At 42.0% G+C, this 24,665-nt stretch overlaps 2 pseudogenes; both read left to right on the plus strand.

The window, feature by feature from the left end:
* The first annotated feature begins 205 nt into the window (after positions 1 to 205).
* LOC127206492 (L-lactate dehydrogenase A chain-like) lies at positions 206 to 746 on the plus strand (annotated as a pseudogene).
* Positions 747 to 23,079: 22,333 nt separating this feature from the next.
* Positions 23,080 to 24,198, plus strand: LOC127206568 (glutamine synthetase-like; annotated as a pseudogene).
* The last annotated feature ends 467 nt before the right edge of the window (positions 24,199 to 24,665 follow it).

Raw genomic sequence — 24,665 nt, forward strand, 5'->3', positions numbered from 1 at the left:
TGCTAGAGGCACTGTCGCCAAGCCCAGACAATGCAGCTGCGTGCCCAATGCCCACCATCATGCACTAGCAGTCCCAAAAGGTTCAAAGTCCAAGACGGCAACCCTGAAGGACCAGCTGATTGTGAATCTTCTAAAGGAAGAACACCACCCCCACCCCCAGAACAAGATTACGGTTTTGGGGGGTTGGTGCTGTTGTCATGTTGTCATGGCTTGTACCATCGGTTTCTTAATGAAGGACTTGGCAGATGAGCTCGTTCTTGTTGATGTCATAGAAGAAAAGCCGAAGGGAGAGATGATGACTCTCCAGCATGGCAGCCTCTTCCTTAGAACACCAAAAATTGCCTCTGGCAAAGACTACAGTGTGTGCCCATGTAGAGTTAACAGCATCCCTCTGAGGACTCTGAGCCCAGAACTGGGCACTGATGCAGACAAGAAGCAGTGAAAGGTGGTCCACAAGCAGGCCGTGCACAGTGTCTATGATCAAACTGAAGTCCTACATGTCTTGGGCCCTTGGCCTCTCTGTGGTGGACTTGCTGAGAGCCTATTGAAGAATCTCAGGCAGGCGCATCCCATCTCCACCATACTTAAGCATCTCTATGGGATCTAGGATGATGTTTTCCTCAGTGTGTCCTGGGACAAAATGGAATCTCGGATGTTATGAAGGTGACTCTGACTCCTGAAGAGCAAGCCACCTAAAGAAGAGTGCAGATGAATTCTGGGGAATCCAAAGAAAGCTGCAGTTCTGAAGTCTCCCTGTGTCCTAACACTTCACTGTCCAGCCTGCCTGTAGGCTCAGTTTTCTTAGCCAATATATTTTATTATAAACTTACTAACCGAGTGTACGTCACTTATAACCCAACTAATCAAAACAATAGGAAAAGAAGATTAAGGAATAACAAAACCTTAAGAATATCAGTTCTGAGAAATGATTCTCTTGGCATAATCTGTAGGATTTCTTCTGCTGGAACCTGGAATAACCAGAACTCGGAACCTCAGCAGGAGCCCAGAGCTGGGAGCCCAGAGCTCGGAGCCCAGAGCCTTCCCTTGAGTGGTTCTCTCTAGAAGCGTGGAGCGATGAACAGCCAAAAACAACCCCACCTCCAGTTCTGGGCTCACTTATATACCTCCTCCCAGAGTCTGTTCGCAGTCTTTTCAGCTGGCAACAATCAAGCTCCCGCACAAGGTGGTTGGTCATCTAGTGGATTAACATCACCTGTTCTCTCACAAGACCATTCCAATCCCACATTTGGGACACAGGTTGATCTCTCCTTTGCCTGCCAGAGGGTTTCTATGGAGACCACACTCCATCTCCTCCTCATCTGACCCATGGTTAGTACAGTTGTGGTAAGGTGGACTGGGAAAAACCTCAGCTCCCACAGCTCTTTCCTGACGCTAAGTGGTACTTGGGTAGTGGTAACCTGCTTAGGTGACAGTCCCACTGTCTCTAAAGCACAATGCCAATTGTGTGCAGTCTTCAATTATCCCAGGAGCCTGCTGTGTCTCTGTGCTGTGCACCCTCACCAAATAGGCCTAGGCCAGCAAGTTCCCAATTAGTCACAACCTTGCTCCAGTATTTAAGTCCATTATGCATATTTTGTACACAACTGTTCTAAAGGATACTATTTTGTGTATTATATGTCTGTAGTGTACATTGCAATATTATGTAAAAAGTAAGATATGCATATGGACGATGCAAGCAACTACCCAAGTGTCAGGCCAAGGAAAATACCAAATAAACCTTGAACAGTGAATAAAAGAATGAGATAAATTACCATAGATCTGATTTTCAGTAGGAAAAATACTTGAGTTTCACAAAATATTTATTTTAGGCCCACATACCTTTAGTGGATTTATGAAGGAGACTAGCATTTGCCATCAAACATTTAATATTTGACTTAGGAGTTTGGCTTTAGTGAAAATAATGAGCACCACAAGACTTCTAAGCTATACATTTGTTGTTTCGCACCTACAGTGCGCAAAGTAAGAAATCCTCCACCTACCATGCTTTCTGTTGACTGTGCTTGGATATCACAATTTGGTGTTACTTGCTTCTTAGAAGCTATAGAATATCGCTCACAGCTGATGTTGAGAAACTTTTGCAGTGAGAGACAGATCAGGAAAAATATCACTTAGGTAGCAACGATGTTCCATTAGTTTATGGTAGTGCAACAGTGAGAATCCATGAGGGGCAGTTAGGGACATTCCTTGGTACCTAGGAATCTTCAGCTTGTAGAAATATTAGAATCTGAAGACAAAGCTTATACTTTGTTAATTAAGTGACATCACTGCAAGTTCTGCCCCTAAATAATTATCTTTGATGGAATCTGTCATTTCTGAGCCATACATAATTACACTTGCTTTCCAGTAAATCAAAGTTTAGCCTGGCTTCTTTTGAAAGGAGAGTAGTGTCTGTTGAAAGAAGAATACAATTTGACCAAAGGCCTGCCATTGAATAGATTTATTCAAAGTGGCATTTTATTTTTTATATCTGCCTCAGGAAACTCAGGAAATGGGAAGAGAAATACAAAAGAGCAATAATATCGTACTATAGAAAGAAAACATAGTATCTACACAAATATGTAGCGTAAGCCTGCATAAATAACTAGCTACCACAGAGGCACATCATAGGTGATGCGAGATTGAGACTTGATTATCCTGTCCCTTAGGTAATAGAACCAGTCACTGTCTTGAAGATTCATAAAGGCAAGCAATCTCTTTATAACGAGGTAACTATGTTTTTCATTTTTAAAAAAATCAAGCATTAATACTGATGTAACAACCAAGGACTATGCATGAAGAGACCATAGAGCCCCTGCTCAGTAGTCGATAGGCAGCACGGTCTCCAGGTGAGTCCCATAATATGGGTAGCAGGCGCTGCCTATGACATGGACTCTGGTGCCTACTCACCGATCATTTCTCCCTGGTAGGGCGGCCTTCCTAGGCCACAGAGGAAAAGGATGCAGGCAGTCCTGATGAGACTTGATAGGCTGGGGTCAGATGATAGGGGAGGAGGGTTCCCTCTTTTTGAGGATAAGGGAAGATGGGAGGGGTATGAGGGAGGGAGGTTGGAAAAGGGAGGGGACAAGGGAGGAGTTACAATTGGGATGAAAAGTGAATACATTAAAAATAAATTTAAAAAAAAAACAAGGAAGTAAAATGGTTAAAATTCCAAAAATTTAAAAAAAAAAAAAAAGAATCAGAAATGAACAGGATGGCAACAGCAATGGACATTTGGCGACTATGCAGAAGGCAAAGAGGTGGAAGGAAGCCATAGAGTAAGTGAGACAGCATCTTCCAGGTGCTTCCTATTCTTTCTCATAAAGCAGACATTTAGCCAGGGGGTGGGTTACATGTCTGTCCCCCCACCAGCTTCTGTTTTGAATCCGTACCTTGACCAAATAAATAACAAAGGAGGAATCGGAAACCATGGCTTTCTCTTGGATGGGAAAGACAAGCTCAGTAAGAGCACACAGGCATTTGTACAATAGGGCTACATCCTCCCAGAATCACCGGTATTCCTGGGACCTGCTTCCTACGTGGCATTCCCTAGCTAAGAAGTCAGCAAATAAACACAAAAACTACAAGTCAAGGTAAGAGTTGTGCTTCCTGGCTAGACAGAAAAGGGGAGCGAGCGGGAGCACTGGAGCAAGAGAGAAAGGAGAGAAGACAGGTGAGGAGAAGGAGGAGGAGACAAAGGAGGAAGGAGGAGAAAAGAGAGAAGAAGAAAGCAGCATACGATACCAACTATCCAACCCTTAATTTAAACTGTTGCTTTGAGTCACTTTTTCTCTTTTAATTAAGGAGGAGGAGAACAACAACACAATAACAACGACGACGACAACAACTAGCCCAAAGGGTTTCCCAACCCACCAGCAGGTCAAAGGCCTAAGGAAGCCTCTGGTGTGATGCCAGCTCCCCAGGCTGGATGAGTCGCCTGACAGCATCTCAGATCTTCGTGTCTTAGCTCACGTGGTGTAAGAGAGAGCACTGGCTAGAAGAAAGGTCACTGTTAATTTCTGGTGATGCTAACATTTTCCATTCAACACATACGATGCAGGCAGATGGTTGACGAATGTCTTGATTTCTACTCTATAGCCACCCAGCCTGCGCTGATCAGGATGCACAGCAGGAGCTGTAAGAAGGAGATTTTCCATGCTAAAAACTAAGGGATACCGACTCAGTGAGAGTCACTTAAAAGTTCTGAGGTCCCTTGGTGGTAGACTCATTGTTCTCTTCACATGGAGGACAAAAGTTGATCAGGAAGAAAGAAAGAGGTGTGGAGGGGAACCTCAGGGCTAAGTGGAACTCAGAAGAAATTCAAATATGCTGAAATAAAGTTTCCTCTTGGGCTTTAATTCTGGCCTTTGATTTGCATTCTTCTTTAAAAATATTAAATAATATTTTCAATAAGGCAATCTTTTGCTGCTTTCATTTAAGCCCAAACTTTTGACTTGGGGGCATTGTTAATAAAGTTAAATATTATGCTAGCTTTGTTAGCTTAATAGTCAGTGGGAAGCGTGGCTTTGTAATTGTATTTTCTCACTCAAGTCCTTTCTTTTAATAAGACAGTTTAAAATTCCCCTAGATATTGTTAGGGCACTTCCTAGAGGAACTGCTCATCCACAAAGAGGCATGGCCAATTCAAATCACTTAAAACTGAGCAGTTAATGAGTTCTGCTCACTGAGTTTATCCTTAAAAGCTAGTTAAATGCCACCTCAAAGGTGAGTTAACTAGGTGGACAGTCTCTAAGCTTTCCTAAACACTGAAAGTCAGTTTTGAGTGACATCTGAAAACAGAATCAAGCAACTCTGTGCAAATAATTCTCAGGGTAGATAGTTGAAATCAGTTACAAAACATTTAGCAACATAGGATTCATAAAGATGCTATAATACGTATGGGGAATTTTTAAGATTTATAGCTTTGCAATTTTATTTACCTATTTTTCCAGATTGATTTTTAATTATTTGTATGTCTATGTCTGTACAAAAGTAGGTGCCATAAGAAGCCAGAAGAGAAAGTCGGGTCACCTGGAGCTGGAGTTACATACTGTTATAAGCCGCCTTGATATGAGTGTTGGGGACTGAGCTCAGGTAGTCTGGATTAGCAGTACTTGCTCTTAAATACTAAAGCATCTCTCCAGCCTGACCTTTGCACTGTTCTAACCAGCCTCTCCCTTTTAAAGCAGAATACACTAGAATCTCAGAATGTCTTCTGCATGTCCAGGCACCCCGGGAGCTGTCTGAGGTCTTAGACAGTTTCTGCTATAGAGTGCTATCTATTCAGATTGTTTTCATGAGACATGGACATGAAGTAAACAATGGGGTCCACTCATCATGTAAAGATGCTTCCCACCATGCTTGATAACTTGAGTTCAACCCCCGGGACCCACACTGTAAAAGGCAAAAAGTAACTCTCACAAGTTGTCCTCTCAACTCTACACATACACACACACACACACACACACACACACACACACGCTATGTAAAACATTTTTTAAGGATGAGAAGTCACAAAATAAAGGTAATAGGTTATAAAAATGTTTAGGAATATCCATTGGTTTGTGTACCCATATGGAAATCTGTTATTTTATAAGCTTCATACTTATGAATATATGTATATGCACATATATGCATATATTGCTTACATATGTATATGCACAATATATGCATATTGGGGTTGCCTATACAAGATCAATATACTCAACATTCAGACATGGAAATGGGTGCCCAAGCTACTATGCCTAGCTGAGAATCTACTGATAGCTGGTAGATGATGTCTATATGAAACTCTCAAAGAACTAATAAAAATATTATATATAAATATTGGAGCACTGTTCTGTAATTTAAATTACTAGTCGTCTATGTATATATGTTCATTTATTCACAATATGGTAGAATTAAGCTGGGCAGACACCCTCACATCTAGTTACTTATTTTAAGTTCTAAGTCATGGGGGAGGGGCAAAGGCAACCAATGCACCTGCCAATATAGGGTCTTCTTACCTAAAGACACCGTGTAAGACTTCAGAGGCTCTTTGTCATCCTTCTGAAAGACATAGACAGTGGAAAATCTCTGGTGTTCCACCAGGATGCCACTATGTGCTGAGGCTGACAGCACCTTTGAATACACTTTAAATCACTAAACTCAGGAATGTTGTCAGAAGCAGCCAGATTCCATTTAACTTCTACCTGGGCAGAAGTGGGGCGGGGATGGGGACATAGTGCAGCAGTTATTCAAGATGCTTATAAGTGAGAAACTGTATATGGCTGAAAGAATCGAGCAAGTTTGACTAGAATTTACATGTGTCTGTTTATTCCAAAGAGGGAAAAGCGACCATACTTTATTCAATGAACTCCTTTACAAAAAGGTTTTTTTTAATATAAAATTCCAACTACACACAGTGTTGCTTTCAACAGCTAGAACTAAGGAAGAGCCTTTTCCAGTTATCAATTCAGATCATTACTTACTGGTATCGGTACAGGTACTACAAGGAGAACGTAGGGATTATAAATTTCTCCACCTCCATCATTATAGCCACATTCAGATCAAGCCTATAAGTGAAACAGACAAGGTTTTAGTGTAACTCCAAGTCTGAAATGGAGGCTGATGGTAAGGTATCTATTTAGCATGCTCAAGATGTTGGTGCAACACCCAGCACAGAAACAAATAAAGGAGGAAGAGCAGGTAACTTTCCATGATGTTTGCAATATTTTCTAATTTATATGCTATAGTCTTAATAAAGGCAAAGGTTGTTTTTAAAACACCCTTATTGGCATCATCATTATTTATCATTTATATTTTCTTTTTTCAATGTTATTGGCCACTGACCTAAAGCTTAAGAAGAGAAACAGGGACGAGAGATGTATGAATGGAACAAATGAAAAGTTCTGGAAAAAATGACAGATGAGTAACATAATCTATAGATAAAAGAATTATGCCTCCAGAGCTCCGAATTTTAGGTTTAGATTTTCCACAAAAACAATCTTACCTGTATACTTGATGTCATTTTCAATGGTATGTAAATGAGAGAAAGGAGGGCCATAGAACTTTGCCAGAAAAATAATAAATTTGACACAACACAGTCAGTATGTGTACATGAATATGTATGTGTGTGTATCTGTGTGTGCCTCTGTTAAAATGTGTGTACTTGTTGCATGTGTGTGGGGGTGATATTGACTTACTTTCTTGTAAGTAGGTTTTCTTTTTAAAATGGCTTATCTTATAAGTATAAAATCAAAATTAATAGTTAGTAATTTAAACATATTATGTAGTTAAGTAGAAAACTAAAATATGCATATAGACATTATCTTAGATTGTTAGAAAGCAAAATCTAAGGCTGGAGAAATTTCTCAATGGTTAAGGCATTTACCCTGTGAGCCTGAGGATGGGAGTTCATAACCCAGCTACCCACATAAAACCTAAAGAGAAGCTGGCACACTTGAAATCCCAGAGCTGAAGAAGACATAGACAAGACACCCATTGAGCAATCTAAATACATAGATCAGCTGAGACTCTGACTTAGAAAATAAAGACTAAGAGGCTCCATATCAGCTTCTGACCTTCACACACTCAGGCATTCACATGTACCCACACATGCTAACCAATAATCTGCATAATAAACTGATACGGCTCATACACTGTAATGTCTACATTAATTCAAATATGAAATCAAACTATGTTTTCCAATATAGTGTTATTACCTTAACCATCAATTTAAAACTTCTATTTCTCAATTAAATAATCTAGTAACAACAAAATATTTAAATTATTAGCCTTTAGGATGGCATGTCAAAGATAGTGAAGGAAGAGAATTATCCGCTAAACAAGTGCCTACGTCTACTCTGTACTTAAGAGCCTGACCTTGTCCTTTGGTTGGCTTCTTTAAGATTTCCATATTAGATGCTCTGAGAATCTGCCGACTACTAAAACACAGAGACACAACCCATCTCAGTGCTCTCAAACAAAATGAGTTCTCTCCATATAAGAGCCTGGCAAATTAGCCATCATTAAGCACTTTATTTGTGCTAAGCACTATCCATACAGAAATAATATCATTGACAGGTTCTATTATAAAATTCCACTGCATTCATTAAATACTATATTATCTTATTTCTTACACGTGTATGAATGAGGTATTACATCCATATACACATTCCAACATAACTCATTACATGATTAGATCATCACAATTATATAATGAGAGTTGGGTGGGAATTGGCATAAATAACACAAGCTCTGTTCTACTATCACAGGTGCTGCCTTAGGGGGCTATTCCCTTCAAGCCTCAAATGACCATAGGCCATGATGGAAGAGAGACTTCAGCGGTGACCTACAGAATATTTGACTCTATAGTTATGCCAATAAAACCAGCAGCACACTATGGTGCAACGGTGATAGAACAGAACTGTTAGCACCCCCATAATGTAAGGGAGAAAAGAATGACTACCAGTCCCCTACCTTTAATTCCACCAGCCATGCCGTCTTACCTCTCAGCTGCTTAGGTCTTCAAAGCTTATAGACTACTTAAGAGATGGAGGATTAGTTAAAGCCTAGGCTCCATTGAAGCAGCATCTGGGAGGTCACCGATGCTCAGTGGGACTTTTTGGTGATGCAATTGCTTTTGGGTCACCTGTGCCTCCACTATGTAGCCTCTCATCCATGCTCCGCTGTGGCAAGGAAGCCAAATAAACTCGTCAGCTCTCCAATTTTGACTAGGTGGACTTGTGTCTTTGTCACAGACATTCGCTTCTTCTCTGGAAAAGTCACCCATCGGGAGCCTGTTGAGGAACACATGTTCAGTTTTGTGTGGAAGGAAGCATGTGAGGGAAAGCATTCTGGATGACATGGCTGGTTAGTTCAAAGGCTGAATAAGATTAATGGCAGTGACAGATTCATAAGATACTAGAATGCTGGCTTGAAGAGGAAGGAAGAAGCCACTAGCCAAGGAAAACAAAATGCCTCCAGGAGTTGGGAAAAACAAAAACAGAAAACCAGGTAACGGTTTTTCCTCTGAAGGTGTCAAAAAGAACACAGCAAGGAAGATATGTTGGGCTTAGCTCAATGAAATAGGCTGAGAACTAGCGGACATCGGAAGTATAGGCTCATATTGTCTTAAGCAACTACATGTGTGAAATTTCTGGTAAGAATTCTAGGAAAATAATGCATCTTACAAAATGGAAAGGGGATGGCCAGCCACTAAAGAAAGAACATGGCTTGCCACAAACATGGGTGAATTCCTAATTCCTATCCTGAGCCATATTTCTACTACGTGTGTGTGTGTGTGTGTGTGTGTGTGTGTGTGTGTGTGTGTGTGTGTGTGTGTGTGTGTGTGTGATAATAGCTCCTGCCTTGAGAGCAGTGCCACTAAAACACACCCTCAATGTCTGTACCTGTTCTCATACCAAAATGGCCCAAATCTGGTCACCTGATATACATATGCTCGCTGTCTAGAGTTTGACAGTGTAAAGACTGTCTATTTCATAGCATTAGAAACATAATCTGTACCCAAGACTCCTTTACCTCTTCATGGCCATCCTGCTCTAGGCTTCATGCTGTAGATTCACCCAAGATTTCCAGATTCTTTGGAGCAGGGACACACATGAGAAGAAACAGAAAAATGGAGGCAGTTAGGAAAGAGAAAGGCTGGAGAGATGGCTCAGAGGTTAAGAGCACTGGCTGCTCTTCCAGAGGTCCTGAGTTCAATTCCCAGCAACTACATGGCAGCTCACAACTGTCTGTAATTCCAGTTCCAGATGATCTGACATCCTCTCACAAACATACACGCAGGCAAACACCAATGCAAATAAAATAAATTAAAAAAAGAGAGAGAGAAAAAGGCACTGCTAAGAATGGAAGGCAGAATTTAGGAAGGTGTGAGCCTCAAATGTCCTAGGCCACCAAAGTCCTCACCACGCACAGGTCAGTTATCTGGTACCCACTGTTCTCCAGAATTTGGATGTCACAGTCTTTCTTCAGACTCTCTGGTTATATGACAAGTATCCCAGCACAGCAGTTCAGTCCTCCTCTGCCACTGGTTTCCTTCATTTGTGAATGTGGATATGCCTGAAGTCCTCCTCTACCTGGTCCTCTTGTCTCAGGCTCATTCCCTGTCCTTGTGGATTCACAGTGTCTGTCCTCACCTTGCACTAGACCTCAGCTCCTGTGAACGCTGTCTTCATCTGCTTAGTGGAAATGCACAAATCATTACTCTTTTAATTCAGTGAACTCTGACACTTAAAAGGGACTTTGAAATCATATCTACTTCCAAAACGTATTTTCCATATGAACTTTTCCTTCCTTCGACATACTTTTCCCATATAAGGGATGATAATTAGCAAACAGGGCCTTCTTTGATATAATGCGAGGTGTATATTTAATTTGTGTGGGGCAGTAGAACATTGAATGTATTTGTATGTGCAAGTCTGCATGTCATGTAGAGACAAGTAGCCAATATTGGAGGCCTTCCTCACTCTTATGCTATCTTACTTTTTGAGACAGAGCTCTCACTGAGCCTGGAATCCATTGACCTGACCTGACTTACTGGCCAGCAAGCACCAGAGATCTTTCCTCACTTACTTCGCACTGCAGTTATACAAGCATGACATCATACTCAGGTTTTCACATGGAGACTAGGGGGCCAAAGTCCTAGTATTTATGCAGTGAGCACTTCACCAACTGAGTAATCCCTCAGCCCAACACATTCAGAATTTCCAGGGCAGACCATTTATACAACTGACTTTTAAATAATTTATAACTTTAGTGTGAGAAAAAGAAACCATGAAATTTATGTAATCTCTCATACTATAGTATGGTTGGGTTAAGTTTAAATTGGTTCAAAAGAATGAAACAAAAAAGGTTCCTTTAAAAAAATAAGGTCATACTTGGATCATGTTGAAGTAGTGGGGACAGAAAGCACAATTGAGTGACTTAAATGACTTGCAATGTCTAAAGGAGAAATTGACAGAATTCACCAGTGGTAGAGGTGAATTTAGAAACAGAAAATCATGAAAGGTACATTTTTTAGACTTTCATAAAGTGTATTTCACAGATCCCAATCCCATGCATAGCCCAGAAAACAAAAAGGATAGATGATGAAGAAGCGATTTCCTGCCAGGGGTCAAGATGTGCAACAGTACAGTAATCATTTTGAAAAATCTTGCAATAAGGAAAAAATTACATTTGTTTACACAAATGTTTCCCTAACTATTTGACCTTTGACTAATCCCATCTTTTATAATCCCTTTAACTCTTGTCATATGGGAATATTTAGGGAAACTTTGCAGTACAGCAGGGTTACCAACTTTTTTTCTGTAAAGGCCAAGAAGGAAACACTTTAGATTTGCCGGGTCACACGGTCACTAGCAAGTATTTGACTGCATGTGCCAGTAGTCTAAACAGAGTAGTCTTAAGAGGGGGATATGATGGGATCCAAAGCAGGGTTTATAGAAACATAGCCAACCAGAGTTCACCTGTGAGTCACATTTGCTGACCTTGCAATGGAGGCATAATTCGCCCAGAAACAGAAGCTGAAATTTCACATTTTCCAGGAAGTATTGTCTTCAAGTTTCTCCAAGGAGCAAAACCCATGATAAATGTCTTTGGATTTTAGTTTGAACTAAAAAGCCCTCAGCTGACTGTTCCAGCTTCATCAGTGGTGCTCACCGGAAGGAGACCCACCAAGTGCTAAGATGTCTGTTGCTCCCAGTTTGAAACAAGTACCGTCTCATTTATTAGTTGACTTGGGATCCAGTTATACATTCCAAACTATTGTTGTTCTCCAGCAATACAAATAGTTATGCCAGATGTGCACTTCAGAATCTGGATGATCCAGTTATTAGTTTCTTGTCTTACTCACACTCTGGAAGCAGAGCATAATGAAGGCTGCTCCTCAGCTTCCTTTCTCCTTTCTACTAAGTCTGGTAGCCCAGACCACAGAACGAGACTGTTCCACATTTAGGCTGTCTTCCTCCCTCCAATAACCTGATTTAAAGAACCCATCACAGACATCTGTTGTCATGGTGGTTCTCAATCCCACAGACTTGACAACCAAGACTCACCATTATGGCACATGTATTTATTAAACGTGCTGCAATGTTGAAAAGATGGTATGTATCCACTTCATTTTAAGTAGTAATTAGGCAAGCTACAATTTTATATTCTCATAAAATGATACAGTATTCTATTCCGGTAACTAAATTTAGGGAATAAATTAAAATTGTTTCCTCACATATACCTGGTGATACCCATTCTGACAAAGTTCTCATTAAGATAATTTCATCACCTCAGGGAGATACCCTCAGGTGATTAAAATATAAAACAGAGGTAGGAACACAGTTTTTCTTCACTACAGCTCCTTCTTTGCTCTCATTATATTGTTTAGAAATGCATATGCCTTGTCAAATTAGCAAAAATATTAGCAAGTATTACAGTCCTGGCTCCCAACATTAGTTTTGATCATTTAGCTCATTTCTTCATTTCTCAGGAGGTTCAAAAAACCTTTGGCAATTCTATTAAATGATCTCTTATTTTCCTCAGTAAATGTCATTTCCTTAATCTAGTAATTAATAAGAAGCAAAGTCCCGTTTGTTCACTGAGTGTCTCTTACTTGCTTTTTGTGTTGTAGATCTACCATTTACCATTTTATTTTTTGCCAAAAAAATGAGGTTATTATAACTCCTAACATTTAATTAGATTGCTTGATCTTGGTTAAAGTTTGTGGGTTTCTATTACCCTACCTACAAAGATCAAACCAATTGCTTAAAAAAAAAAAACAAAAACAAAAACAAAAACAAAAACAAAACTATTTTTTTAACTCACTTTACAGCTTGATCTCAGGTGACCCTCCCCCATCTCTCCTCTCCTGCCATTCTCACCCTCACACCCTTTCCTGATTACCCCATCCCCTTGGGCAGAGCTCAAGGAGATGTAAGCTCAAGAGTCCTGTGAAAGAGTTGGGGGAGGGATTGAGGGAACTGGAGGGCTGAAGGATACCATAAGAAAATCTACAGAGTAAACTATCCTGGACCCATGGGGCCTCAAAGAGACTGAACACAGAGACCAAAGAACATGCATGGGCTAGACCTAGGCCCCTTACACATATACAGCGCATGTGCAGCTTGTTCTTCGTGTGGCTTCTCTAACAATTAGAGCAGGGGCTGTCTCTGACTGTGTTGCCTCCCTTAAAATCCTATCACATTTAGAGTCCCAATAGGATGTCCTCCCCTCTGTCCCAGTTTCCTGGTAAGTGATGGCTTTTGTGGGACATGCCCCTTGGGCTAGTATGCAGATATAAGTGAGTATATACCATTTGAGTCTTTCTGCTTCTGGGTTAACTCACTCATTATGATCATTTCTAGCTCAATCCATTTATCCACAAATTTCAGGAATTCCTTGTTTTTAATAGCTGAGTAGTATTCCATAGTGTATATGTATCACAGTTTCTTTATCCATTCTTCTACTAAATGAGAGAAGCATGGGAGAATAGAAAATTAGAAGGATCCAGAGGGTCCTAGAAACCTACAAGTAGAACATTATGATAGGCAGATTTGGGCCCAGGGGTCCCGCTCAAACTAAGGCACCAGACAAGGACAATATAGGCGGTAAACTTTAAACCCCTACCCAGATCTAGCCAATGGTCAGAACATTCTCCACAGTTGAGTGGAAAGTGGGATATGACTTTCTCACGTACTCTGGTGCCTCACATTTGACCATGTCCCCTGGAGGGGGAGACCTGGTGGCACTCAGAGGGAGGACAGCAGGTTACCAAAAAGAGACTTGAAACCCTATGAGCATATACAGGGGGAGGAAGTCCCCCTCAGTAACAGTCATAGGGGAGGGGAATATGGGGAAAATGGGAGGGAGGGAAGAATGGGAGGATACAAGGGATGGGATAAACATTGAGATGTAACAAGAATAAATTAATAAAAAAAATTTTTTTAAAAAGATCCTATCACATAACTGGGTTGCCTTGTCTGGCCTCAGTCAGAGACAATACACCTAGTCCTGCTGCAACTTGATGTGCCAGGGTGAGTTGGTGGTACCTTTGAGGGTGCCTCCCCAGCTGCTTTTTTAAAAATACAATATTTTTATTAATTCATTGAGAATTTCACACATTCATCCAACTAAATTTAATTATATTAATCTCTACTCCTCCAAGATCCACCACTAAGTCCCTGCCCCCACACAACACAACACAACTTTATATCCTCTCTCTCTCTCTCTCTCTCTCTCTCTCTCTCTCTCTCTCTCTCTCTCTCTCTCTCGCTCTCTCTCAATAGCCCATGACATCCAATATCTGCTGTCCATAAACTCATGAATGCAGTCAAGAGTGGTGGACCTACCCTGGGCCACACTGGAAGAAGACTGGCACTTTGCACCAGACCTCCACAGTTAGCCATAGGGGGTCATAATGCTTCCTGCTTCCCTGCTGGAGTTCTGGTGTGAGAGTGAGGAGGCTGCTGGCAGCTCATGCAGTCCAACTGCTTAATAAAAGTTGACATCTCTTAAAATGACAAAGTGACAAAGACACTTGGATATGATCCTGGCTACTGAATTACTACTATGGTCACAGGAAAATGCATTATACAGACCAAACAAGAATTCTCAGTTTTTCACAGAAATCAAATTTCTTGGGAGGCACTTAGGCTATAAGTTTGTAGTGAGTCACCATGATTTCATCAAGACAAAACTCAGTAAACAGAAGATTTTCTTGATTACTCAAGACTTAGGCATAAGTGATGACAGCTAAATCCATCCACAGCAGAGTTTTAAGTATTTCTTTTCCATAGAATTCAGTATTTCAATGAACAGTTTCTTCCAGAGCTCTTGTCTGTGGCTCACACCTACTGTTCCGTGGTAACCCCCTTCTCTCTCTCCCCCTGTTTCTCCCCCTTGTATTCATTGTACCTTAGCTATTTCATGGTATGGCCCAAACACGGTTAAGCTATTGGCTGCTATTTAAATAGCATATTGACTATTGCTTATATGCCAGGCATTGTTTGTGGACTGGAGAGACAGTCATAAAACAGGTAATCCTCACTTTCATGGGCCTCACAGCTAGAGAAGAAACAATGAAGAAATGCAAAGGTAGAGAAGATCACTATAAACTGGAAAAAATGTCACAAGAGGGCAAGGAGATGGCTCAATAGGTGAGAAACACCATTCCAACTTAGCCTGTGGTTTGGAGGAGACAAGGTATGTGTGTCCTTCTTACTAACAGGGCATTTGAACTTGCCCTGTTCAGAAACCTAACAGGGCCAGTATAATTGTAGCACAGAGCCTGGACCTAAGGTGACAGAAGATCAGTATTCAGTCCACACTCCATACTGTGTATCTCATTCCCTCAAAGTCAGTCCATTAATGGCCTGTTTCTAACAGTATACAACAAGGTGTTATAAATGTCTGCTTCACAATCAACTTTTAGGTCTTTTAGGATAATTACCAAACTTTATATGTCTTGTGTCTCTAGGAGCTACCCAGAACCAAGAAGTACCTTGTGTGTATACTTGACAAGTGTCTGCCCAAAATTAATGCCTGCACCAATGTAACCGTTCCTAATTATGTACTACTCCATTAATCATGTTCCAGCACCTCACCTCCCCATTAACTCACTGCAAAATTAGAAATCTTTCCAGTTAAGAAGAAATAAATCCTCTCAACCCTACCTGTGCTTCCCCCGTAGAAATGTTCCTTCTACTTTGCATCATGAGCATTTTCTTAAAGTTTTTTATTACACACACACACACACACACACACACACACACACACGTTCATATATGAATGTTCATGTCAGTGTACACATGGAAGTCAGAGGACAACTGGGGAATCGTTACTCTTTTTTATACCATGTGGGCTCTGAGCATCAAATGCAGGTCTTCGGGTTTGGTAGCAAGCATCCGTACCCGCTGAGCCATCTTACTGGGCTTCGAGGGCTTCTTATTCATTAATTGGTCTTCCTAGCTTCTTACATTCTTCATATCATTGCAACTGAACTTTGTATTTGCATCTTTATTCTATTGTATGTGTATGAGGGATTGGCATGCATGAATGTCTGTGCACCACTTTCATCCCTGGTCCCCACAGAAGCCAGGGAAGGTCTCAAATAACCTGAAAAGGCACAGATAGATTTGAGCTGCCACATGAATGGTGGGAATTTATCCCAGGTCCTCGGCAAAAGCAGCCAGTGCTCTTAACCACAGAGCTATCTCTGTAGCCCTGTGAGCCTTACTTTACAAATTTTACTTTCTAGCTTTCTACTTTAACAAAGCCCTTGTGCTATGTTTGAATTGTGGAACTCAGGTTTAAATAAAGGAATCCCTTACCCACCTAGCAAACTCTCCCAGCTCCCCAAGGAATACAACCCAGAAATCTATATACACCATTTCTTCCTGCACATACCTACAACAAGGGTTAATTTACAAATTAGCCACCGAAATCGAATCAAAGACCCAGATATGAATCCACACACATATGGTCACTTGATTTTTGACAAAGAAGCCAAATCCATTCAATGGAAAAAGGATAGCATCTTCAACAAATGGTGCTGGTCTAACTGGATGTCTATGTGTAAAATATGCAACTGGACCCATATTTGTCACCTTGCACAAAATTCAAATCCTAGTGGATTAAAGACCTCAGCATAAAACCAGAGACGCTTAGAAGAAAAAGTTGGAAGGAGCCTGGAACATACTGGCACAGGAGACAACTTCCTGAACAGAACACCAACAGCCCAGGCCTTAATGTCAACAATTAATAAATGGGACCTTATGAGGCTGAGAAGCTTCTGTAAGGCAGGAGACACTGTCAAGAGAACAAAGAGACAGCCTACAGACTGGGAAAAGATCTTCACCAACCCTACATCTGACAAAGGTCTAATATCCAAAATATATAAAGAATTCAAGAAATTAAACACCACCAAACCAAATAACCCAATTGAGAAATGGGGCTTGGAACTAAACAGAGAATTCTCAACAGAGGAATATCAAATGGCTGAGAAACACTTAAAGAATTGCTCAACCTCCTTAGTCATCAGGGAAATGCAAATCAAAACAACTCTGAGATTCCATCTTACACCCATCAGAATGGCTAAGATAAAAACTTCAAGCGACACCACATGCTGGCAAGGATGTGGGGAGAGAGGAACACTCCTTCATTGCTGGTGGGAATGCAAACTAGTACAGCAACTTTGGAAATCTATCTGGTGCTATATCAGAAAAATGGGAATAGGGCTTCCTCAAGACCCAGCTATTCCACTCCTTGGAATATACTCAGAAGATGCTCCAGCACACAACAAGAAAATTTGCTCAACCATGTTCATAGCAGCCTTATTCATAATAGCCAGATCATGGAAACAGCCTAAGTGTCCAACAGTAGAAGAATGAATAAAGAAACTGTGGTACATATACACTATGGAATACTACTCAGCTGTTAAAAACAAGGAATTCCTGAAATTTGTGGATAAATGGATTGAGCTAGAAATGATCATAATGAGTGAGTTAACCCAGAAGCAGAAAGACTCAAATGGTATATACTCACTTATATCTGCATACTAGCCCAAGGGGCATGTCCCACGAAAGCCTTCACTTACCAGGAAACTGGGACAGAGGGCAGGACAGCCTATTGGGACTCTGGATGAGAGAAGCATGGGAGAATAGCAAAGTAGAAGGATCCAGAGGGTCCTAGAAACCTACAAGTAGAACATTATGATAGGCAGATTTGGGCCCAGGGGTCCCGCTCAAACTAAGGCACCAGCCAAGGACAATACAGGCGGTAAACTTTAAACCCCAACCCAGATCTAGCCAATGGTCAGAACATTCTCCACAGCTGGGTGGAGAGTGGAATATGACTTTCTCACGTACTCTGGTGCCTCACATTTGACCATGTCCCCTGGAGGGGGAGACCTGTTGGCACTCAGAGGGAAGACAGCAGGTTACCAAGAAGAGACTTGATACCCTGTGAGCATGTACAGGGGGAGGAAATCCCCCTCAGGAACAGTCATAGGGGAGGGGAATAAGGGGGAAATGGGAGGGAGGGAAGAATGGGAGGATACAAGGGATGGGATAACCATTAAGATGTAACAAGAATAAATTAATAATAAAAAAAAAAAAACAAATTAGCCACCGAAAAGATGAGCTGCAATGACTCATAAAAAACAGGAAAAAAACAAAAACAAAACCGCACAACAGTACATTATGATGAAAGCTACTTAAAACTTGTAAACTGTTAAGCCAGGTGTATTGGTACATGCCTGTAATCCCAGCACTTAAGAGGCAGAGGCAGGCAGATCTCTGTGAGTTCGAGGCCGGCCTGGTCTACACAGAGACAACCAGCGCTATTACACAGAGAAACCCTGTCTCGGAAAACCAAAACCAAAACAGAACTTGTAAACTGTTAATTTCTGGAATCATCGCTGTAATATTTTCAAATCAGTATTGACCAGGGGCAGCTGACACCATTGAAAGTAAAACCAAGGCAAGAGGGGACTCGCATGCACGTCAGAACGCGTGTCAGCTCCTGTGGTTCAGATACTCTTGTGTGGCATGCAGGTAACGGCAGAATGTGCCCACTGGGTTACTGTAGAGATAAAAAGCCACTAATGTGAGGCGCCCAGCAAGGGTAGTGCGGCTGGTTTGCCCCTAACACGTGTCCTAGAGTTTCTTATCGTCCTTAGCCTTCTGGGCCGCTCCTTACCTCAGCATTACTCCACCTCTGGTTTCCTCGCCGTCTTCTCCGTTTCCTTGTCGTTCTTTCCACAACAGTTCAACCTGTGTTCTCCTGAAGTCCCTCCTAAATGTCCATGTTTAGCAGAACTCCTCTTTCCATGTAACCCCGCCCCCCTCTCGTTTATCACCTGTGAGATAAAGAACAACAAATCTTTGTCCCTAGGCCCGTGTTCTGGTTTGCTTTATTGTTTCTGTGATTTTAAAAGAAACATCAACTTTGGGGAGGAGAGGGTTTAATTCGGCTTACAGGTGCACCATCAAGGGAAGCGAGGCTAAGAACTCAGCGGGAAGCACGGAGAGATGGTGCTGACTGACTTGCCTCACCTGGCTTCCTCAAACGGCTTTCTTCTACACCTCAAGCCCACATGCTTAGGGGCCGTTCAGTACGCAGTGGCCTCGGCCCTTCTCCATCAATTAGAACTGAAGAAATTGTCCTGCAGGCCGATCCGATGGAAGCAATGCTTCACCTGTGGTTCCCTTCCCCCGCTGTGACTCTAAGTTTTTGTCTCAAGTTGACAGCTGCTGCTGACTGTGCTACTGAAGATCTTCATTTTACGCTGTAGACCACTTTTCAACAGATTTCAAATCATCTCTACTTATTTTGAGAGCAAAGCCCTCAAAATCAAGCCTAGCACCCCTGGACTCCGCCTTTCTCTTCCCCGGCACCTGCCCTGATCCCCTCATTGCACAGAGTGCTACTACAGGTTTCCTGTGTAGACTCAAGGGATTTTCAGTCTCTGCTTTTCGTCTCCTTTTCCTCCCACCAACGATACTCCTCTGGCCACCTTCTAGGCCTCCCCAGATGGTCTTTTCCTATCTATGGCCATCCTAATCCTTTCGGCAGGCTGAGTGACCACCCATCTCAGGAACACTGCAAGTGCATGTCAGTTCCTTCAAGCTCACGAAGTTGCACTCCGCCCCGATACAGCGACCAACAGGAGCTTTTAAAATGCAAGCCTAACGGTGCTGTTGCCCTGCTTAAAACCTACGATGACTCCCTGATGCTTTGGGGACACGGTTCAAACTCATCAGTTTAGTTAGAGACCCTGTGCCTGTGCCAGCTCACTGCCCTTAACAACTCCCTTCTCACCCATTTCGGAGGCTGCCAGGGTCCTATAAACACCTACTAGGCAAACCCTCGCAGCTAGGAACTAGGCATGGCTGCTTCCTGGGGCGGCAGATCTGTCTGGTTCACCATTTTGCTTACTATAGAGGAATGTCTTCTAAGCAGAATACTTGCTCTACCCAAAGGAACTTGCAGTAGGATATCTTCTCACCCTACTCATGGCCCAGGCTCTCCTCATGGTTTGCTGTGCCCGCAGCCAGCAAGTGGGTTTCTCCAAGCTTGGGAGGAGCATGGAATTGTTGTGATATGGAGAGTGCTGGGATTTAAACGTAGGGCCTTGCAGTAGTTTAGATGATGCTTAGTCAATGAAGAATTGTCTCCAGAACCGGAAGTGGTTCCCTTTATGAATGTTCCATTCATGGAGAATACTTGCTGCTCTACAAGCAGGTCAAGCCATTTCATCCCCATGTCACTGTCCCCTTTGTCCTGCCACACCTGCTCTCCCCCACTGGCCCATAACCTATTGCCCAACATAAGCACCTATTGGCTTACTCAGCTCATCACTCTGAATTTCCATTCTTGAAAGCTTTTAGTGACTACCACTCTTGGCTTTAATTTGAGACCTCTCTCCTGTCTTCTTGATCTTTCCTTACAAATATAATTCAGTGTCTATTGTTTGAAAGTTATTTTATTCCCCCTTTTTGTCCTAGGAGGGTCAGCCCCCAAGGTCAGGAAAATGCCTGCATCTTTATATCCCAGTGGTTAGAAGAGAGCTTCGCATAGCATGAATGCCTAAATGAGTGGATTTTCAATGAACCAATGAACAAATTAATTTCATAATCCTGAAACAAACTGTGTAGATTCCATTTTAAAACATTTTTAGGTGCTATAGAAATAGTATTTGACAACAATACATAAGCTCACCTCCAAATATGTGTTAATATTAGTATTCTTAGAGTAGACATAGCCAGAAATATCTCTAAGAACCACATGGTATCCTTCCCCTTTTAACTTCCACTTATAATGTATTGACTCCTTAGAAACTGAAATCAATGCCCATCTATTTCCTTCTCTAAAAGGCCTGTATGATGAGGCGGGGAGTCTCAGCAGAGGTTGCCCACCAGCAGAATTATGTTGTATATTTGCTTTGGATAGATTCCCATCAGGGAATAAAATAAGATGCCCTCGTTCTTCCTCACTGTGCATCTGTGAGGCTCATAGGAAGGAATATTCGCATCACAACTTTCTGAGTAAGTTAGCTCCCGTAGTGTTTTTAATTGTGCCATTTATACCTGACAGCATTATCCCTATGACTAAACACTATGTTGCTGAGCATAGATAGTTATTGGATATATTATTAAAACTGGGAGAGATGAATGTATGGAATACTGAATGCTAATATTGTTTTCCTGATTTAGCACTTTGTAATTCTAAGCCTCAGCACGTGCACGCGTGCGCGCGCACACACACACACACACACACACACACACACACACACACGTACACACACACACAGTAGCTATATTTAAATCATTCACATTGAGTCATGTTTCCAACAGCTAGCATTTACTGACTGTTCCCTGTCTGCTCTGGGAACTTTAAGTGCACTTCAGTATTTAGAATGCAACAATACTGAGAAAAAAAATGTCACACCACTACCCAGTTTTTCAGATGAAGAAACAGGCATAGAAAGGTAAATAGCCCAAGGTCACACAGTTAATGAATGACAGGGCCTTCCTGAAAATCCCATCACTCTAGTAGCACAGGGCCCTGCTATTAATCTCTGTGGTCTTGCATCCACATATATCTTAATGTAAAACAAATACTTGCATGTCTCTACCAAGACAAGTGCTTAAAAATACAAAACAGTAAAATTCTGTCCTTCTCATAAATAGAAAGAACTACTTACATTAATAAATTCTGTGCCACTCTGATAATCATACATTTCATGAAAGCTATGTATATTTTGCTTTATACTGGCAGCACATGCCAGAAAGGTGCCCAGTGACAATCTGGCAATATAGGGTTTTGTGACTATATACCTACAAAATAGATTTGATCAAAAGGGTTCTAGAACCAGATGAAGTGCTGTGGTAAACACTTTGTGTGCAATGGTCCATTTAAGCCTCATTTATATGTAGCTGAGATGATGGTTTCTTTCCTGCTCACATTTAGAACAGGGACTTTCCCAAGGTCACATGGCAGTGACCTAAACACAAGTGTGCGGTTGCAATCTCCGTGTTAAGTTAAATTCCTTTAAGGAAGCATCATGACTGCTGAGAGAGCATGCACAGGTGCCAACCGGCCACGGGTCAGGCCAGTTTATGAACTTCACATCTTTATTAGTCTTAGGCTCTGTGTGTGTGCGGCTAAAGCATCAACGCATCCACCTGTATGGATAGTAACAGAAAGAAAATAAAGGCATGAATGGGGCTCTGTTGTGAATGCTAAGCTCTATGGCCATTTTAATTTACTTTCAGTTAATGAAAACCTTGGAAAGAGCCTGATACAGCCCTGGCCTTGATAAGAAAGCATGAAGGAACTTGCTGGAGAGACGTGCAGCGTGTCTCTCTCTCCAGCATCTGTGTTGCACTATGCCACATGTTCACTGCAATCAAAAAAGTCTGTCCGAACCCTAGGAACACAAACACACTGGTGGAATAGCTGGTTGCCAACTGTGTAATTTGAGTCAGGCACAGTGGTGTACACCTTTGATCCCAGAACTTGGGAGGCAGGGGTGAGCAGATCTTCGTGAGCCCAAGGCCAGGCTGGTCTACAAAATGAGTACAAGACCAGCCTTGTCTATAAAATAAAAAAAATTAATGCAAAACAACAACAAATTATAACTTAAAACACATCTTTTTTCCTAAAGCAACCCCTAAAAATGTTCCTTTACAATTCTATGGAAAAATTAGCAACATATTGAGTGAATTGAAATGAAGAGTAAAATATAAATTTATATTTAACAAAAGTAGGGCTAGAAAGAATAGAAACTGTCACCTAGCCCAGGACCTCACTGCATGAGGTGCACTCTGAGTATTTGTTGAATAAGTGAATGAGGCTGACATTTATACCGCAGGCTGCCTTCCACTACAAGGTAACATTACTATGAACTGTGCTATAATTAGTATAAAAAATATTTAGTTAAAACCTGCAAATACGGCAGAGCCGAGAATGGGAGTAGAGTGGAGCATCTGAACAGTTCACCAATCTCCTCTCTGCTCTTCACCTCTATCTCACGGCCTATCTACCCACCTATCATCCCTCCAGCCACCGCCCAAAACACCTTCCACCATGGCCACCTCAACAGGTTCCCACTTGAACAAAGGCATCAAGCAAATGTGCATGTCCCTGCCTCAGGGTGAGCAAGTCCAAGCCATGTATGCCTGGGTTGATTGTACCAGGGAAGGAGTATGCTACAAGACCCACACCATGGACTGTGAGCCCAAGTATGTAGAAATGTTACTTTAGTGGAATTTTGATGGCTCTAGAACCTTTCCATCTGAAGATTCTGACAGTGACATGGGTCTCAGCCCTGTTGTCATGTTTCAGGACCCCTTCCACAAAGAACCCAACAAGCTGGTGTTCTGTGAAGTTTTCAAGTATAACCGGAAGCCTGCAGAGACCAATTTAAGGCACACTCATAAGCGGATAATGGATATGGTGAGCAACCAGCACCCCTGGTTTGGAATGGAACAGGAGTATACTCTCATGAGAATAGATGGGCACCCTTTAGGTTTGCCTTCCAAAGGCTTCCCTGGGCCCCAATGTCCATATTAGTGTGGTTTGGGAGCTGACAAAGCCTTTAAGCAGGGATGTAATGTGGAGGCTCACTACCGGGCCTGCTTGTATGCAGGAGTCAAGATCACAGGAACAAATGCCGAGGTCATGCCCTCCCAGTAGGAATTCAAAATAGGACCCTATGAAGGAATCCTCATGGGAGATTATTCCTGGGTGGCCCTGTTCATCTTGCATTGTGTGTGTAAAAACTTCGGGGTGAGAGCAACCTTTGACCCCAAGCTCATCCCTGGGAACTGGTGCCGGCTGCCATACCAACTTTAGCACCAAGGCCATGCGGGAGAATGGTCTCAAAGTATATTGAGGATATCATTTAGAAACTAAGCAAGCAGCACCAGTACTACATTCGTTCCTACAATCCCAAAGCAGGGCCAGGATAATGCCCAGCATCTGACTGGATTCCACAAAATCTCCATTATCAACAACTTTTCTGCGGGCGTTGGCAATTGCAGTGCCAGCATTTGTATTCCCTGGACTGTCGGCCAGGAGAAGAGGGGTCACTTGGAAGACCGCTGCCCTTCTGCCAATTGTGACCCATTTGCACTGACAGAAGCCATAGTCTGCACATGTCTTCTCAGCAAGACCAGTGACAAGCCCTTCCAGTACAAAAACTGAGTGGACTAGACTTCCAGTGCTCTTGAGCCCTTCCTAGTCCACCCACTGCAACTCTACCCTCTGCCGTTTGTCCCCACTGTAACTCAAAGGATGGAATACCAAGGTGTTTTTATTCTTCATGCCCAGTTAATCTTGCTTTTTATTGGTCGGAATAGAGAAGTCAAGTTCTTAATCTCTACACACCCAAATCTTCTGTTTTGGTTTTGGTTTTGTTTTTTTCCTACCTAGCATTCTAGAGGAGATAGGTAGGGAAAGGTAACAAACACACAGCTTCATCTCCTCAGGAATGCATGTCCCGGTACACATGGCTGTCACAAAGCAGGTGTGTTTGTGAGGTGGAGGACTTTTTTTCTTCAGGATAGTTGAAAGGACAGGTCCAACGACTAAGACTGATGTTTCCCCTCTTGGTAGAGAGCTGTTATTTCTTCAGTGAAACCAACTGTCTATTCCAAATGGAAGTTCTATGA

The sequence above is a fragment of the Acomys russatus genome, chromosome 23 (assembly GCF_903995435.1).
Source record: "Acomys russatus chromosome 23, mAcoRus1.1, whole genome shotgun sequence".
NCBI lineage: Eukaryota > Metazoa > Chordata > Mammalia > Rodentia > Muridae > Acomys > Acomys russatus.